General features: G+C 35.1%; 1 protein-coding gene across 1 annotated transcript in view; it reads right to left on the bottom strand.

Moving 5' to 3' along the window:
- Positions 1-15157, bottom strand: part of dpp (decapentaplegic morphogen) — a 50448-nt gene that overhangs the window by 34728 nt on the left and 563 nt on the right. The gene's annotated exons all lie outside the window — the stretch shown is intronic.

Here is a 15157-nt window from a genome sequence, read left to right on the forward strand (position 1 = left end):
AATGTAATTTCATTCATAACTGCTTTTTCATATTTTATTTAATTCACTTCATCATTCTTCTTAAGATTTATACATTTATTTAAATCAGGACTAGAAAGAAAAGAAAGATAATGGCTCCTGAATTGAAGAAATAATGAAAGCGTTATCTTAATATGTTACTAGCTTCAAATAAAATTTCTTCAGTAACTTTTGAGATACCTAGATATAACTCTATCCAAGAGGAGATTGATTAATTTATTAAATTTTTGCTAAACAATTAATAATTCTTTGTTATCAGTGTAAGTATGTGCTTGAGACTTGCTAAATGTCTAGCAAGATTTTGCAAAAAAAAAATAATTAGTAGACCCAAAGTTTTACTAATTGGATTGAATTATAAACGACAATTAAAATTAATTTGAACGCTCTGCCAGTTGAATAATTTAATACTTTCCATTAAATGAAATCATCACGATTTCTGGTTTCATAAAATGGCAACAGCTTTAAGTTTCATCATAAGGTTTATTAAAATGGTTACGATGTTCGAGACTGCATAAAACTATCTTAGTTAAAAAAGGAACCAAAGAACCAATATTTTAATTTTTTTAAGATGAAAGAAACAGTAGAGGAACAGAATAGCAATAAATTAATAGATGCAATAAGGAATTTTCTTTTTCAATTAATATTGGCCATTCGGACTTACGAAAAAACAATAATTAATTTTTAAAAATTAATCACTTTGGTTACTTGTAGTTGTCAATAAAGTTAATAATAATTATCTTCTGTAGAAAAACGTTTTTTACAAGGAATATACAAATAATTTGTACGCCTTTCAAGGAGGGTCCATGTTTGGTTTGCTACTCATTTGTCTATTGTGATAAAACTATAAAACCATGAAGATAATTGGGTATATTATTATTATTTTTTTCTGAAGTGCAATAAATAAAAAAATCAGTTTAGAAAGATTACAAAAAAAGTTTAAGATAAAAAAACTGTTTAATAATATATGAGGGGGAGCGAAGCATATAATTAAATATTGAAGTCGGAATAATTAACTGCAAAGAAGTGTTGATAAAAATTATATGTTATCTAGTGTACAGCTGTAATAATTTCTATACTGATTTATTGACTTTTATTTTTTGAAATGCTATAAGAAGAAAAAAAAAGAAAAGAGATATTATTTATTGGCACAAGCTAAAAAGGATTTTCCATATCTGTTACTGCTTGAACAATCATTTCAGCTGGCTGAATATACGAGGGTCGTTTGAAAAGTCCGTGCAAAAATAAAAACTACTTAATTTTTGGGGGTAAACCTTTTTTATTTTTCAACATAGTCTCCTTTTAGGCTTATACACTTCGTCCAACGCTGCTCTAGTTTGTTGATCCCTTCCGAATAATAGGATTTGTCCAAGTCTGAAAAATAGCCATTCGTTTCTGCAATCACCTCCTCGTTTGAATAAAATCTTTTTCCCGCCAGCCATTTCTTCATATTGGGGAACAAATAGTAGTCCGAGGGAGCCAAGTCTGGAGAATAGGGGGAATGTGAAACGAGTTGGAACCCTATTTCCATTAATTTTGCGACCACAACTGCTGAGGTGTGAGCTGGTGCGTTGTCGTGATGGAAAAGGACTTTTTTGTGGGCCAATCGTGGGCGTTTTTCTTGCAGCTCGGTTTTCAAACGGTCCAATAACGATGAATAATATGCACCTGTAATAGTTTTACCCTTTTCCAGATAGTCGATGAGGATTATTCCTTGCGAATCCCAAAAGACAGTCGCCATAATCTTTCCGGCCGAAGGAACGGTCTTCGCCTTTTTTGGCACAGATTCCCCCTTGGTAACCCATTGTTTAGATTGTTCTTTGGTCTCAGGAGTGTAGTGATGTATCCATGTTTCATCCACAGTGACGAAACGACGCTTAAAGTCCTGCGGATTCTTCTGGAACAGCTGCAAACCGTCCTTGCAACACTTCACACGATTTCGTTTTTGGTTCAAGCGTGAGCAATCGCGGCACCCATCTTGCGGATAGCTTTGTCATGTCCAAATGTTGATGCAAAATATTATGTACCCGTTCATTCGAGATGCCCACAGCACTAGCAATCTCACGCACCTTCACTCTTCTGTCATCCATCACCATATCATGGATTTTATCAATGATTTCTGGAGTAGTAACCTCAACAGGGCGTCCAGAACGTTCAGCGTCACTTGTGCCCATATGGCTACTCCGAAAATTTTGAAACCACTTATAAACTGTTCTAATCGAAGGTGCAGAGTCACCATAATGTTTATCAAGCTTCTCTTTAGCCTCCTGAGGCGTTTTGCCTTTCATAAAGTAGTGTTTAATCAACACACGAAATTCTTTTTCGTCCATTTTTTGAAAATCACTCGACTTCCTCGATTCAAACGAATGCCAAACACAAAGAAATAGACCGATCTGGCTGAAACTTTGTGTGTGTTCTTCCAAGAGATGCTACTAACTAAACATAACCTCGATACGCGCCAGTGGTGCTATCTCTCTGACTTTGCACGGACTTTTCAGACGACCCTCGTATCAACTAGTTTTAAATGAATTAGGGTTTGGTTCAGATACCAAGTATTTGTTCCAGCTTTCGGGCGGTAGTTAGGGTGTTTTATCTTGGTTAAATATTAAATCTTCTTCTTCTTAACTGGCGCTACAGCTCGCTTGCGCGAATCTTCGCCTCCTCTATCAAAGTTTGCCAGTTGTCCCGGTCCAATGCTGCCACCATCTAGTTTCGGACACCAAGGAGAGTTCTTACATCCTTCGAAAAACCATCACTCTATCGTGACCTCGGTCAAGCCCATTCGTCGCATGCTATATATATTTTCTTTAATTATCTTCTGTGGTATTTCCTCGGGATTCATTCAGCCTACGTGTCCTGCCCAACGAAGGCGTCTAAGCTTCACCACACTTACCACGTCGACGTCGCTGTACAAACTCCCTTAGTTCTGCATTACTTCTCCGTCTCCGTGTTTCAGCATCCAAAATGGCTCCTTTGAAGAATTTTTAGCACCCTGAGCCGTACGTTAAGACGGGTCGGATAAGGGTCTTATAAAGCCTTATCTTAGTCGACCTGGAGAGTAACTGACTTTTAAAATGATGTTGCAAACCAAAGTATGTCCTGTTAACCAGCAGTATTCTTCCATTAATTTCACTGTGCACGTTGTCGGTATTCACCTGCGTCCCTAGATAAAAATTATCCACCCACTCGAAGGTGTAATTTCCGAATTGCACAGTATCCTGTTTCTGCTCCGCTCTAGAAGTGTACATATACTTTGTTTTTGCTTGATTCACCTCAAGACCTATTTCTGTTGCAATATTAAATAAGTGCTAAAATTACTTGCTGGCATGAAAAATTCATTGCCATCGAATCAAATATTTTTGTTTAGACAATGCGAATGTCTTTCAGTAAAATAGTGGTTTTTACAAAAGAAAGAAATATATGGTGAGACCAAGTTCCTAAAATGAACTTTATTTTTTATATTCTGGAAATCAAGATTTTAATATCAGTTTGATGCATCTCTGTATTCATCAAGATTCTAATATCAGGCTTACCAACATACATCTAAATTTGTTTAAAAACATTATACGTATAAATTATATCTAATAAGTTAAAATGTTTAAAATAGTAAATTTAAATAGTGTAAAAGAGGAAATATACATTTATTTAGATTTTTTTTAAATACCATAAATGGAGATAATGTTTTTGTTTCTCTAATATTCTTAATAGAGAATATTTTGTCTGTAATAGGAATTGTTGAGTGTAACAGGTAGAAATATAAATCTGTAAAGGCAGGTAGCTTGCTCATCCCATTGTCATCCCATTGTTTCTCACAATCTGGAGGGAGGTGTATATATATATATATATATATATATATATATATATATATATATATATATACATGAACACTAAAACACACAAAGACGAAAAAGTACCTTACTGTTTCTTAACCATTCTAAAGTATGTTCAACTACTAGCACTTTGTTTATTATTGTCAATGTTATAGGTACAACAATGGGAAGATCCTTTTAATACAATACTCCTTCAATATCCTTTACTACTATGTTCCTTATAACTAAGAAACTCTTTTATTTTTCTCTCCTTGTAAGCTTTAGTATATTTACCTCCCTCATGCAAAAATCCTTTTGACTGTAATACCTTAAAAGGATAATGGCCTGCTTACTTAATAGAAATTACACGTTAATCTTATAAACAATAACCAAGCACGCATTCCACCATGTTTCCTTAATTTTTGCCTATTTCCGTTTATAAAGTTTACAATGAATTTTATCTATTTATTTTGCTATTTTATGCCATAGCTCCTTTGTTTAATATTTTAATGAAATCGAGGATCTCCACTATAATTTACTCAGGGCTGCCAAAGACGGACATAATTAAGTTCAATAATAATAAAAAAAAAACTGTCTTGTCTTTTACAATAACATGAATTTTTACTAATGTTTGCCTTTCGATTTTAGAGATGCGAAGTGATCACAAGTATAAGTTAAGATACGAGTAAGTAAAGTAATCGCCTATTTTTTCAGGCGGGGCTTAACGTCCAACTACCAATTAGGTGTCGTGGACGAAGGCGACTAGCAAACATACTTTACTGTAAATTTCTTTTATTAACCATTAAATAAAATCCAAGGCCCAAGAGCGGGAATCGAACCCAGTACCACAATATATATTAGCTTCGCAGGTCTCGCCTCTAACCGCTCGGCTACCGTGGCGCCCATAAGATACGAGTATAAAACAAGTATTAGTAAGAAAGTACAGAATTGCCTTTAAACGATTCCAAACTTCTGCTCGTCCTGTATTAGTGAATTTATTACAGTAAGAACGAGAAAACAAGCCGTTAATTAACATAAGTAAGTTTGATTATTTTAATTCACAATCTTCTTAATGTGATAAATAAAGATCATTTTATAAGGCGCCACGGTAGCCGAGCGGTTAGAGGCAAGACCTGTAAAGCTAATATGTATTGTGGTACTGGGTTCGATTCCCGGTCTTAGGCCTTGGATTTTATTTAATGATAAATAAAAGAAATTTACAGTAAAGTATGTTTGCTAATCGCCCCCGTCCACGACACCTAATTGGTAGTTGGACGTTAAGCCCCGTCTAAAAAATAGGCGATTTCTTTACTTTACTTTTAAAGATCATTTTAGAAAGAGCGTGAAAGCAATAATTAATTAGATTACCCAAGAACACTAACACGGCAATACTGTACGCCTCCAGAAGATATCGAGGCTAGAGTCTCAGTTGGAGGCCCAGAATCAGCATCTATCAAAAGCGATGGAACTGGAAATGGTTGTGTATCCGCTTTTTTTAGGGACATATTCAATCAGACGACTCAAAATGGAGGATCTACGACCCAGAAAGCCTTTCGAATCCCAGGTAAAAGTACCTTCTAACAGAGGCGTTGGAGGTATTTTCTGGTCGCTCTTCGCCGGCTCTATCACTTCCACGAAAACTTTAAAAGTAACAAAGATCATCACACTGAACATCAACTACGGCCCCACTCCGCGGTGTTCCAGTCAAATTGCCGTCATCACTGGGTATGATGTAGAAAAAGAGTTGACTATATCGAACTTGTTCCCTGCATTAACTGACATGCTATCGGTGACCTTTATAGGCTGAATGAACTGAGTTCAAGAAGATATTCTACCCCCACCACACCAATCAGTACGTAATTGACGTAATCGAAACTCTATAAATTATATTAGTTATTTCTTTTTGTCAAAAATAATGAACGTCATTAATAACCAGATCCCAAAACTATTTTTTTTTATTGTTTCACTTTATTGAAAAAAAACGAACCGGTTTTTGAGGCAATAACCAGAAATCTTGAGGACAATCTTTAGGGCTGGATTTAGAATGAAATAGGAAACCAAGAACTAGGCTTTAAAATTTTGCTTTTGGTTAACCCAATTACAGTGAATGTTGGTATTTCTGCTCTTGCGGTTTGTGTACAGATACTGGTATCGATAACACTAGCTGAACAGTCTGATATGATTATTTTTTCAGTAAATAATTTTCAATCAACTTTTCACCCGGGTTATAACAAAGAAATGGACCGGATTTCCTTACATCGTCACAGTCAGATACCTCAGACTTAATAATAACAGATTACTTACATTATCTTCTCTCTGAAGAGCTGAACAATACAACAGCACTAAATAAAATCATACTGGTTTAAATCTTCCGTATCAAATTATTACAATCTAAAATTCTTCGTCAATAACCAATCTTCGGCAATAACAAACCAATAATCTACAACTTCAAAGACTAAAAACCCTATTAAAAAAAATAATTCTATAAATAATAAGCAATATTTCAATTAGGCAATTCATCAAATCTAAGAAATCTTTAAAAGGTAAAATCCTGACAGAAATAGAAAAGAAGCAAGATTATAGCATCTACATTGCTGCAGAGATTTAGAAAACGCGATATTTTTTGTTTTAAATCTAAAGATAATGGACTTTTGAAGAGATACTAAGTATTTCTTTTTGTTTTTAAGAGAAAATTCAAGAAACAAAATGTAAGGTTATCTCAGTTTCATCTCAACTCCTAAAGGTAAGTTTTAATAATAAAAAAAATCAATAATTACATAGAATTGTCAGAAAATATAAAAAATTCTATCCATATACAAATAAAAATAAATATCTCTAACAAATATAAAACATACTTTAATAATAGTATTTTTCTAAATAGCTCATTAGTTAGTTATAGGCGCAGTTATGTTCAAGTTTCCATTTACTATCGCCAAACTATACATTAGCTTGCAATATAATATTGACTAGAATATAGCGATGGTAGGAAATAGCTCTTCCAAGAAATATATACAAATATCTATATTTTAGTTCTTTATAATTGCATTTGTTTCTGTTTTTGATAACAACTGCTTGGTTAATTGATTTTCTGCGCGATATTACTTGAGCACAAGTTCTGCTTCAAAACCTGACATGAATTTTCATTTTAGAAGTTCTAGTTGAACTCTACTGATTAGCTTACTGGATGATAAAAGGAATAAAGTTTTGTATACCGTAAAGATGTCGCTGGAGATAAAGCTTCCAAGTCCACAAGCTTTATCTCCATTTATCTGGGTTTTCTTTTCCCTAAGGGAGGGTTTCGACGGTGGTGTCTTCGGCGGTTACTGAGTTTTTGCTTGGGAACAGTTTACGCATGCATGTTAAATCTGCCCCCACTGCGCATATACATTCAGGGCGTTACAAGGGCCGTTGTCGTTAGGCTTATGGAAGGACAAGCTCCTATTACCGTCAGGCATGGAGGAGCATATCAAGAGTTATACGAGGAGCTGGAGGCCGATCCTATTTTGGGCCTGCCTTCGGATTTTATGACTCCCAAATATAACTTCGACAAGCCTTTCAAAGTCTGTATTGGATAGCGGGAGGCTTGGAGACGTGGACCCCCAGTGGTGGGAGATTCAATGTGGTACACTGATGGCTCCAAGATGGAGGAGGGTGTGGGAGCGGGAGTGTACAGGGTGAAGCCGAAATGTAGCTTTTCGGTTAGCCTAGGGAAACTAGCTACAGTTTTTCAGGCTGAGCTAGCTGCAATTAGGTTCTGTGCTACCGAGATTGAAGGGCGAAAAATTATTAATTCTAAGGTCGTAATTTTCTCGGATAGTCAGGCTGCTCAAAACTGGTTTGGGACTGTCTGGGTGCCCTGAAGGAGATTAGTGACCAAAATAAGGTCTTTCTGGTCTGGGTACCTGGTCATTCAGGAAATAAGGGTAACGAAGCGGCAGATTTATTGGCCCGGGAAGGCTCTGCGGGATACTTCGTTGGCCCGGAGCCCTGTTTTGGGGTTCCGAAGTGTGTTAAGACTGCGACCATTAACTTATGGGTGCAGAGTAGGTCTCAGGAGTGGTGGCTTGCCACCACTGGGCAGAGACAGGCGAAGGAGTTTATTAAAGGCTATTCGCCGAGGTTGACTGCAGAATTAATCCGTCAAGGCCGTGGGGCTATCAGGATGATTGTAGGCCTATTGACTGGCCACTGCAGACTCAGAAAACACATGCATCGCATGGGCCTGGCAGATGATAGCCTCTGTAGGTTCTGTCAGGAAGAGGAGGAAACGGCACTACACGTGTTGTGTCAGTGTGAGGGGCACATGTGGCTAAGGATGTTACTTGTCGGGGAGGAAAAACCAAGGCCTGTGAGCTTTTCCCAAAAGTCACTCTCCAGCATTAAGAGTCTAATTAAAAGGACAGGTCTGGAGGGTGAGCTTTAAAGTTAGGGGAGCCACAATAGACCCAAAGGGGTCGCAGTGGCGTAGGCCCTGAGGCCGCCCTAGTCTAATCTAATCTAATCTACGCATGCATGGAAAGAGACTGTACTTCGGCTGGCGACCATTTCCGTTTATATGGATGGGCCTGAAGAAGTAGATGATTAGTGCATCTGCTTGGGGTTTAGCATACCCCCCAGGCAAACTGCACCCAATCATCGAACTCTCTGATCCACTATCACTAATTGCACACGGATGCTTTGAGGAAATTCAAGAGAACCACCGTAGATCTGATAGATGTTTCAAGGCTTATTAAGCGACTAATTCCTCTATCTAAATTAGAAATTAAAATAAGATGGGTAAAGTAGCTGGAGATTAGCATGAGGTTTGTTCCCACAGTTCTTAATTAGTGCAATTAAAATCGCACAACCTGGTGGTGGGAGTTGAAGATTAAACATTTAGTACCACTTTTTTTAAAAAAATTAAAAGTATTAAAGAGAACGATAAAAGAGAAAATCGTGTTATTATTTGTTAAGGAAATTATTTTGGCACAATCATTCCTAAAAAACCACTACTATAAAAGAAAGAACAATATTACTAATCTGATTTTTCTTCACCTAGCAATCTAAACGTTTTCTTACAGATTGTCTACAATCCGAGAAGAGTCACGAATTGAAATATATAACATAAGCAACAAGGAAGATTGCCAATAAACTCTCAATATTTAGTTTTTTTTTACGTTTTAGTAGGTTTTAGTTTCGAGACTGTTCCGAAAGATTGAATTAGACATGAAAAGTGTATTTCTAAACAATATAACGAATTTTTTTTAATTGAAAAAGGTTACATTGTTTTATCGATAGATTGGTTCAGTGTACGGTACAATAAGGCCACAAGTTGTTGTTTATTGGTAGTTCATATTATTTACAAATAAATTGAATGAGGTTGCTGGAAAAAAGGTGAATTAAAAAATGAAAATAACATTAAACCAATGAGTTTAGAGTATTGTTTTCTACTTACGACAACTGCCACAGTGATTTAGCATGGAAAATTATTAGTTATAAATAACTATTCTACATCATCTAATAACTCGTAAATCTATAAGAACTTTTATAATCTTGAATTCATTTTACATCCATCTGTAAGTAATTGTGTAACATATTGGACTGCTGGAGTTAATTCTACCACGTAATTTATTGGAGAGGTTTTTTTTTAATGGAATAGTTTTTAATCACGTGATTTTAACTGGAATAGAAGTAGGTATAAGTAATTAGATCACGTGATGTGTAGTAGGTCTTATTAAAGTCGTCCAGGTCCAAACTTGTTCTTTAATGTAGAATAAACTAGATTATAAGTTATCACTAGTATCGCATAAACCGTTATCTTTAAACGAAAAAAAAGTCTGGTATAAATACAGGACTTAATCTTTTAGAATTCATTTTTAGTTTTTCTTTCAAATTAGAAAGATATTTAACTGAAATTAACAGTTGTGAATCCGTTAAAATTAAAAAGACTCTTTAGAATAAAGCCTAAAACGAATTACTTTAATCAGTTTTAAGTTTTAGAGCTGGTTTTTAAATCAGATCTAGGGATTAAAGGATTTAATTACGTAAGGATTGTGAGCTTGATTGTACCGGATTTGAGCTTTCAACTAGTACAGGAATCCGGAAAATTGGTCTTCATGAAGAACGGTTCAAGGCTAACAAACTTGGGTTTCAAAGGAGCCGATATTTAAAAGTAAGGATGTAGAGGTCAGCCTAATTTATCAAGCTGAGGCCATGGAGATGTTAGAGTATAGCTTACTGGATGTAAGTATATGTAACAAGAGGTCCCTTAGATTGTTTCTGGGCAAGGAATCCCGGATTGTGATGAAACTCATGAGTTGGTGATGTTGAGTTCTTCTCAAACCTTCTGTAGTCACAGAGCTCGAGTACCTTCCACAACACTGTGAGCAATAACGGCCAGAATCAAAGAGTGGGAATCACAAAAGATGGTTCATTACATGTTTCCTATTTAATTCGTGCCTAGGCGAAGAGATTTAAACAGAATGTTAAGTCTAAAGATATCTTTTAGATTTAAAAAAATGGAGCAGAAAGGAATCAAGTAACTTGATTAGCGAACATGCGCTTAGCTACCTAAACCCGATCCAAGTTTGGAGCTTCTAACGAGTGTTAAGCTGGAGTGTTTGCACATATTTAGATGGAGGAAATCAATGCAGGTATTTACGACGAAAACAAAGTAATAATTTGCCATGATCACAATGATTTTTCTTACCAGTATTTAAAGGAAGAAGTAATGCGATTCGCTGTCATGATTACTTTAAAATAAATAAATGAATAAAAGAAATAAATTTCTTCGTGCCTTTGATTTTAAAAATTTCACAAGTAAAATGGACGTCCAAGCTGAAGAGTAATACTAAACAGTATGAGAGTATGCAGTGTGTAATGGTAATGAATTTAACCTCAACATTGTAAATGAATTCTAAACATGGCAACTTCAGCTAATATTTAATAAACAGAACATGTTGTAACATGCCTTTGTTTACTTTGCTGTTTGCATTAGTAAAAAAAAGAAAAAAAGAATGGAAACATATGCATATAAAGAGAGCTACCAACTGTACACAGTTCATCTAAGTAATAAGGTTAACACTAGAATTACTGTTCTATACTTTTCTGTCAACATTATTATTTTATTTGAATGAATTGTCTCTGAACAGGTAAAATAGATTCAATTTCTATAATTCTTCTAAAACATAGCAGTAAGATGAATTTAATGTCACAAGATATCTAACTTAGAAGAACTTGAATAAATTCTTTGTGAAGACGAATGAGAACATAATTTTTTTGGCGTACCTATCAAAGCTCGATATTAAAATGGAGATTGCCTTATTTATTGTAGAAAATTTAAAGTATTTATTCATGTTTTATCATGTTTATCCTGATTTATAAAAAAAGGCAAGCGCATGCGCATGCTTGGTGTGCATATTTCAAAGCTGAAAGTCAACAGAAGAGAAAAAAAGGCAAGCACATGTTTGGTGGGCATATTTCGTAGCTTAAAGTCAACAGAAGAGAAAAAGAGGCAAGCAAATGCTTGGTGGGCATATTTCAAAGCAGGAAAGTCAACAGAAGAGAAAAAGTGGCAAACACATGGAGAAATTTAGTTTTTAAAAAAATTCAATATTTTCTAGAACTCCCGACTGGCCATTCTTGGATGTGGGGCAAGCTTTTTTATGAGATTTCTTTTCTTTTAATTTTTTCAAAAATTATTTTATGAATATCTATTTTAAATAAACTTAGGGAATTCTTAAATGGTTTTACATCTCGGCAGTCGTCGTTTCCCAACTAATTTTGACAGTAAATCGCAATCAATAAGTCTTTGGAATGAAAGATCAATGTGAATAAAAGTATAAACGTAATTCTAGTTTTCTCAAAAAATGTTGCTTCAAATGAAATGATTTTTAAATTTAAAGAAATTTATCTTTGTTTTGTAGAAGAAACAAATTAAAATGATTGGTTTTAAATAACCAAAAGAAGGATTTGATATAAAAATACGGCTGTAAAGTTCATAACAACTTTTTATTAAGTGCATTTCTAAAAAAAAAGAGTCGAGTTTCAGCTTATTATTAAAAATTACCTATTTATCTCTACTCCAGATGTAAAATTTCCCGGTCTAATTTTTCCATTTTCCTACTCTACCATAAGAGAAAGGATTACAGATTTTAGAAATACAGTTTTCATTGGATTTTCATTTTTGAAGATTCTCTGAGCAATGAAATGTGAAAAAGGAAAATCGTAGGCATGTTATATAATTTCATATTTCATTAATGAATGCTTCTGTCGTGATTTTTTCTTTTTAAGTGCATACTTTTCTTTCTTAATACGAGGGTCGTTTGAAAAGTCCGTGCAAAGTCAGAGAGATAGCACCACTGGCGCGTATCGAGGTTATGTTTAGTTAGTAGCATCTCTTGGAAGAACACACACCAAGTTTCAGCCAGATCGGTCTATTTCTTTGTGTTTGGCATTCGTTTGAATCGAGGAAGTCGAGTGATTTTCAAAAAATGGACGAAAAAGAATTTCGTGTGTTGATTAAACACTACTTTATGAAAGGCAAAACGCCTCAGAAGCTTGATAAACATTATGGTGACTCTGCACCTTCGATTAGAACAGTTTATAAGTGGTTTCAAAATTTTCGGAGTGGCCATATGGGCACAAGTGACGCTTAACGTTCTGGACGCCCTGTTGAGGTTACTACTCCAGAAATCATTGATAAAATCCATGATATGGTGATGGATGACAGAAGAGTGAAGGTACGTGAGATTGCTAGTGCTGTGGGCATTTCAAATGAACGGGTACATAATATTTTGCATCAACATTTGGACATGACAAAGCTATCCGCAAGATGGGTGCCGCGATTGCTCACGCTTGACCAAAAACGAAATCGTGTGAAGTGTTGCAAGGACGGTTTGCAGCTGTTCCAGAAGAATTCGCCGGACATTAAGCGTCGTTTCGTCACTGTGGATGAAACATGGATACATCACTACACTTCTGAGACCAAAGAACAATCTAAACAATGGGTTACCAAGGGGGAATCTGCGCCAAAAAAGGCAAAGACCGTTCCTTCGGCCGGAAAGATTATGGCGACTGTCTTTTGGGATTCGCAAGAAATAATCCTCATCGACTATCTGGAAAAGGGTAAAACTATTACAGGTGCATATTATTCATCGTTATTGGACCGTTTGAAAACCGAGCTGCAAGAAAAACGCCCACGATTGGCCCACAAAAAAGTCCTTTCCCATCACGACAACGCACCAGCTCACACCTCAGCAGTTGTGGTCGCAAAATTAATGGAAATAGGATTCCAACTCGTTTCACATCCCCCCTATTCTCCAAGACTTGGCACCCTCGGACTACTATTTGTTCCCCAATATGAAGAAATGGCTGGCGGGAAAAAGATTTTATTCAAACGAGGAGGTGATTGCAGAAACGAATGGCTATTTTTCAGACTTGGACAAATCCTATTATTCGGAAGGGACCAACAAACTAGAGCAGCGTTGGACGAAGTGTATAACCCTAAAAGTAGACTATGTTGAAAAATAAAAAAGGTTTACCCCAAAAAATTAAGTAGTTTTTATTTTTGCACGGACTTTTCAAACGACCCTCGTACTTGTTAAGCTCAGGATGTCGGAGTAATTAGAAATCTTCCGTTGGGCCATTTTGTTTTAATGTAAGTACTTGCAGTCTACGATGTTCTGAGACTTCAATCAGATAGTGTAGTTTTGATCAATACAATTAATAACCTATTTTTAACCCTGAGGTGGCCATTTTTTTTTGTAGATCAAAATTAAGTCTAGTAAATCCTAAAGGTGGAAGATATCTATAATTTGGGTAACTTATTATACATTTTATTATACAGTATTATTTTACTAATATGATATAGGAGAACTGAAATTACGCAGGACATTGAAAACAAAAAATTTAGAAAATCAGCAATTTGGAAAAAACGATTTTCGGATCCATGAGATAAAGTATTATGGATTTTCAAATTTAAAAGTTTTACCGGAAATACTGAAATTTCACTAACTCAGTTAATCATTCTTAAAATTATTTAGAGACAGCACACTACTCAGAAATGAGTCTTTATTGGGAAGTCACTTTCACATTTGGCCCAATTTTCCTTAAAATAATAATTTTTTTTTTTTTTAGCCAACGTTTTGAATTAAGTGTTAAACAATGAGTGTACCAAATTCACTAGAAAAATTGTTGGATCTATTTTTGAGAATACCTAAAAAGAAATGGATTCAATAAATTTGCAATTTTTTCAGGTGGGCTGATTTTGTCTAAAAAACATTTTCGTACCTCACCAAACCGAATTTGATTTTTGTTGTTGTTCTTGATTTAGGCTGACCACAAATACACAAAAATATAAACAAAGGGAGTGAAGAATAGATTTCCTACGAAGTCACAAAGTTTAATTCATTGCCTATTATGATGAGTGGAAAAGTTTATTCTAAATTTACATGAGCAAAAAGCAAATTAAATAATGTTGTACTCGACGGGGCACGTTAGTGGTTTTGACTAGGTAACAATGGTAAAAGTAGAGCAAATCAAACATGATTCCCAAATCTGTTTTTCATCTTCTTTGTTTTTTTGTTTTAATTATCCCCCAAGAAATGAGTGAATCAACCCTGTTAGAAGAGTTATAGTTATTATTTTGTTGAAATGGGACCTTTACAAATGCAGTAGAATATTTACTCGAGAAAAAGGCGGTGTATATACAGAGATCCGTGATTTCGACGGGGTGTGACATTGTAAATATTTGTCACGGATAGTGTTCGCCTTTTATGAGAGGGTGTTAAGTGCGTTAGGCGCCATGATTCTACGTCACAAACACCCTACCACCACTCAGTTCTCTCTTCAAACTTTTTTATTTTATTTCAGAGATTTTTTTTTGCTTTTGTTTCTTGTTTTATTTCTAGAATGCTCCTTCTTTCAGTATGTTTTTAGTAAAATGTATTGAATTTATTAGTTTATTTTCCCTTTTTTTTTAAATTTAAATGGGAATTAAGAGCTTTATTTTTCTTGTAATTTACGAAGAGAAGCGAAATTTTGAGGCGTAATTCCCCGGAAGGCAAAGAGATCGGAAGAAACCCAATTATCAATGCAATAGTTGCACTCTCTTTGTTTGTCTCCCTCTCTCTCTAGATATATATATATATATATGTATATATATATATAGATAGATATATAAACCCGTCCACCGACACCCAATTGGTAGTTGGACGTTAAACCCTCGTCTGAAAATGTAGGCGATTACTTTACTTTAAATATATATATAGAGGCAAAAATAATGTTAACTTGATACATATATTTTATTTCTTCTTTGAATTCGTCTCTAATCACTCGTAACATTTACTGTTATA

Source organism: Rhodnius prolixus, unplaced genomic scaffold, assembly GCF_049639745.1.
Source record: "Rhodnius prolixus isolate KJV_2025 unplaced genomic scaffold, Rpr scaffold_8, whole genome shotgun sequence".
Classification (NCBI taxonomy): Eukaryota; Metazoa; Arthropoda; class Insecta; order Hemiptera; family Reduviidae; genus Rhodnius; species Rhodnius prolixus.